This window comes from Streptopelia decaocto, assembly GCF_964273445.1.
Source record: "Streptopelia decaocto genome assembly, chromosome: 6".
Taxonomy (NCBI): domain Eukaryota; kingdom Metazoa; phylum Chordata; class Aves; order Columbiformes; family Columbidae; genus Streptopelia; species Streptopelia decaocto.
The window spans coordinates 6,029,656-6,034,535 of NC_138660.1; positions in this window are offsets into that span (position 1 = coordinate 6,029,656).

Here is a 4,880-nt window from a genome sequence, read left to right on the forward strand (position 1 = left end):
TTTCCATGCAGGTCACGCCTTCCCCTGCCTGCAGCCGTTCCCCACATCCCCACAGGCAGGCGGGCAGGCAGGCAGACCTGCCTGCATTGGAACCGTCCTCCCCGCCGCCCGCCCGCCGCTCCCGCCTCTCCCGCCGCGGGGCTGCCCGTGCGCCCCAGCAAAACCCGCGCCATTCAGCCAAGTTTTTGTCTTCCCTAATCTCCAGAGTTTTGTGTGTGTGTGAGTGTGTGCGCGTGTGTGCCCATGCACATTGTGTTTTTTTTCTTTCTCTCTCCTTTTTTTTTAATTCCTTTCCCTACAGCCTGCTTTGCCAGATGGCTAAAATTTGCCTCTCAATAGGGTCGGAGGCTCCAGCAAAAACAGAAGGCATGAACGTGTGAAAAAAGAAAACGGTGCGGGGATAAATAGCTTTAGTGGTGGTGTGGCAGCTGGGATGGGTGTTCAGGACTTGCTTTTGGCTTCTCCGCTCGGTGCCGTGCAGCGTTTCGGACCGGAATCTGGTTTCCAGGAAACTTGAGAGTTGTGACAGTGTGAATAAAATCGGAACCTAGTTTGCACCCTCCTACAAAGGTGAGAAGTTGCTGGGTTCAGCAGCTTGTCCCAGGACACGGACAGCTGTAGATTTGGACTCTGCTTAGGAGTGAGAACTTTAAACACTGAAGTTACAGGTTTTGAGCCTGGCTCCCTCCTGTCGAGGAAAAAGGTATAAATACGAACACTCCCAACTAAGCCACAGGAAATTCATTTCCCCTCCCTGTGCCAGGCACAGACCAACCCGAACCCCTGTTGTCTGCATATCTAAATGGGAAGATCCATTCGAGCCTACAAACAAGAGAATAGCCTGTAGGAAGTTGAAGGATGCAAGTGATTCCCTTGTCCAGAACTGACACCCTTGGAGACAGGAAGAGCAAAACTTTAATAGCTGTTTACCAGCCTCAGCTTGAGCTGGTTAATGTAAACCCTGCAGACATCCACTGGCAGGCACGGATACATATGTGGCACGTTAAAAGGCACACAAACAAGAGTGGGGAAGAAGCCGGGAAACAGGGATGTGTTGGCATCACTCCTGGAGCAGCAGCTCCCAGCCCTCCTCAGTTCGCTGAAGTCAGGCTGCGGCGCTGCTGTTAAAGGGGCGGTTAATTCCAGCCTCTGCAGCGGCTGCTGCCCCTCCAGCCATCCCGGAGAAGCTGGGAAAGAAGGGGATTTAGTGAAGAAAATAGAGTTTTCCTCCTTTTCCATTTATTGTCTTTGTGCTCTGGGGGGTGACAGTTCTTTGGCTTCCTGTGCAGAAGCTGCTTCTCTTGCTCCTGTGGACCTCTGGTTCTGCACTTGGGGAGAAATAGTACCTGGGAGACACAGTGAAGTAAAATAGAAAAATATGAGTGGAAAAGCACTAGAAGAACAGCAGAAAGGCTGTGGGCAAAGGGAAGATCTCAGTCTGCCATTATTTGTAGCTCTATTGTGGAGGTTTTAACAGCTCATCACTGTACAGACACAAGCTCTCACTCATGCTAACACACCCAGGCAAGCTGATCAAACTAATTAATATGTAAGCAATGTGTCAAATGCAAGGCTTTATTTTTTGCAAGCAAGTGTGGTCTTGTCTGAGCCCTGAATACATTGTGATCTATTTTTTCCCTGCCTGTTCTGCAGGGTGGGTCCTTCATACCCTCATTTTTCCATCACAACAGCCTTCCATAGCTATTTGGAACAGTTCCTCTAATTCAGGGGCAACTTTAATTCTGAAGTGCCATTTTCTTTGCCTGCTGCTGCTTCTTTCAAGCCAGATCACTGGGGGTCAAAGTCTCTGTTTACACTGTGAGGCTGGACTGGGACACATGAAGTGGCAGCAGAAACTCGGCATGGTTTTGGACCATGTTGTTGGGTGTAGCATGGGCTTAAAGTGTCCACGCTGACCCTGTGGGCTCTGGAAGGCGGCAGAGGATGCCCAAGAGGCATGTAACCGCAGGTCCCATCAGGAGCCCTCTTCTGAGCTGATTTCCCTGCCAGACTGCCAGATCCTGGGGAATTTCCTTGCCCCACTGCTTGTCCCCATCCACCAGCCTCCCAAACCCCTTGGTGTGCAGAATTGTATCTCTCTGCAGGCTCACACTGACCAGCCCAGGGGTCAGGGTTTTTTTTCTGGCCAAATCTGACCTCAGGCAGTGTAGGCTCCTAAAGAAAGCTGAGAGGCAGTGCGTGAATGGCCACAGCCTCACTTCTGCTGTTCCCAAGTGTTTAAAGCTAACTTCAGCCTCATGCATCTCCATTCCCTCCTGCCCCAAACCCCAGCCCCAACACCTGCAGTGTTCCAGCCCTCTCCTAGGTGGCTCAGGTCTCCAGTCCTATTGGAGCCCTAATTAGCTGGCCTGGGTAATTGCTCTGGCTACAATGCCTTCTCCAGAGTTATTCCCACCTGTCTGTGAGGAGGGCCCACCATGGTCAGGCCTGGCCGCTCACCTGGCTGTGTGAAGTGTCCACCATGAGGAAAGGGAAAAATAGGTCACTGAGAGGAGGTTCTGGTGCTGGCCAGCCAGGGTGCCAGGCAAGGGTCCCCTTGTCTCACGTACACTGTTATCTGCTCTTTACCTAAAACATTCAGCTAACAGATAGCTACCTCAGTGATGCCAGCAATGTTGGGTCTTGTCCCCACCTTACTGGGGCACTTGCAAAAATGTTATCTGAGGTCTCACCACGCAGTAAGAGTGGGCATGGTGAGTCCTTAATGAGGAGTGTTTTCTTTCCCAAGTGCTGATGGGACAGTGGAGTTAGACTGTGACAGACCAGCTGACAGACTTGGACCTGCTTTCTCACCAATGTCTCCCGTATTTGAAGAGGTCATCCCTGGAGTTACTTCTGCACATCCATGATGCTCACCAAGGAGTGAGTTCAGCAGTGTTACCCCTATGCTTGGTGGAGTTAGACAGGGATAAAACAACTGTGAGGGATAAATGTGGATCTGCAGGAATAAGACTGTGGGATGAACCCACAGCTGGTGTAAATGATCAACACCAGAATTCTGCAAGAGCTTGTGGCCCTGCTGCCCCTGGGTCAGGCCACAACAGCTCACGCCTCAGCCCCTCGCAGGCTCCGTATTGGGTACATGACACGTGCGCTGCTCCTTGTCATGATGTATGTGACAGGGACCAAAGTACTGGCAGATCCCACTCCTCAACAGAGCTGTGACATCTCTCCTGCTCTCCTCCACTCTGGATGTTGGAGGGGACTCCATCCTCCGGGAAATGTGAGCTCTGCTCATAGCATCTCTCCTCCATCCTCCAGGAGATATAAGCTCTGCTCCTGGCATCTCCCCTCTAGCTCAGATGAGTTCCTAGAGCCCCCTCGTGGCACTTACCACTGACAAGGCTGCACCAAAACTGTCCTTGGGGAGCTGATGGTGAGGCCCACAGCACCCTGCTGTTGGTTCTCTTTGCAGCCCCAGTGCTTTGGAGGCAGCAAGACCCACCTTGGGGATGTCACTGGAGGAACAGAGCACAGAGGTGACAACAGAGACACTCAGGAGTCTGAACAGGGCAGGTAGTCCCTTTGCAAAGCCATCTACATCCTTTGTGAGCTTGGGGTGAGATAAGTCCATCTGAGGCTTTGCTCTCCCCTCTCCTTGGTGGCTGCTGCATGGTGCTGTGTGACAGTCCCAGGCAGAGGTGGCCCCACATGGAGGGACAGAGAGGGAGGATGTACGGGCACGGGAAAAGGAGGATATATGACAATGGTAAAAAGGAGACCCATGGAGAAAGGAGGCTACACAGAGGTGTGAAAAGGAGTGTGATGGCAGAGGGAGGCTCTGTGGAGAAGAGGGGATTACAGCGTGGAGGCAGCGATCCCAGAGGGGAAAGGCTGCCCGGGGGGTGGCCGCGTGTCCCACGGGGCCCGTGTGCCACTAGGTGGCACTTGAATCTCTGCTTGGGGAGGGTGGCAGGGACAGCGGCCGGAGGCGCTGGGACACGGGATCCTGGGGACGCCGGGGCAGCTCGGGGAGCGCTGGGCTCCAGGAGCTTTGAAAACTACTCCTTGCAGGCAGTTCCCGGGGGGAATTCTGCCCTGTGGGCTGGATAAGGAGAGGTGGGATGGCTCTTTGGGACAGCTGAGTAGGCACCCAGCTTTGCCTCCCTGTCCCTGGACCATGCTGTCCCTCCTCCGGCAGTTGTCCTGAGTAAGGTTCACGCCACAGCCCTTTGCAGAGGTGACTTGCTGAGGTAGCACACAGCATCCACTAGAAGGTAGGTAAAAAAAATCTGGTGTACTATCAGCACAGCCCAGTGGCTATTTGCAATAAATCAATGCTTCATTTGGCTGCAAGAGAAAATCAAATCTATAGAGCTGTGAATGGAAATATTGAGCCCTCTTTTCCTCCTTTTCAGCCCCATTCTCTGCTCCCATGCACACCGTGAGACAGGTCATGGGATGCACCCTGACCATTAGAGCATGTTCACGACTGATATGAGATGATCGGGATTGTTTCAGCAACCTGGCATTCCTTTCTGTACTGATACAGGTGGATGCTCAGGGCAGCCCAAAAGGGTTCACAGAGAAAGAGTTGCATATAACACTGAAACAAAACTAGAGAAATCAAAAAGTTGTGTCATATATTGGCTTGGTCAAATATATCTTCTACTGCTGGGTCCCATCACTGGGTCCTGGCAGCTTTCAGAGCTGTGACTTTGTGCTGGTGTTTAACCATGTGTGCTGGCCTTGACTCTGATGGGTATTTTGGTACTGCTCCCCTTTGTATTTCACTGAGAGGGAAGTGCCTAAATGCTTTCGAGGTATCGAAGCATTATCCATCATCATGGGATACAGGCTTGACTGTGTCTGTGCCACTGTTGAAGGACAGGCACAAGACTTGTGAAGATTGTAGGCAC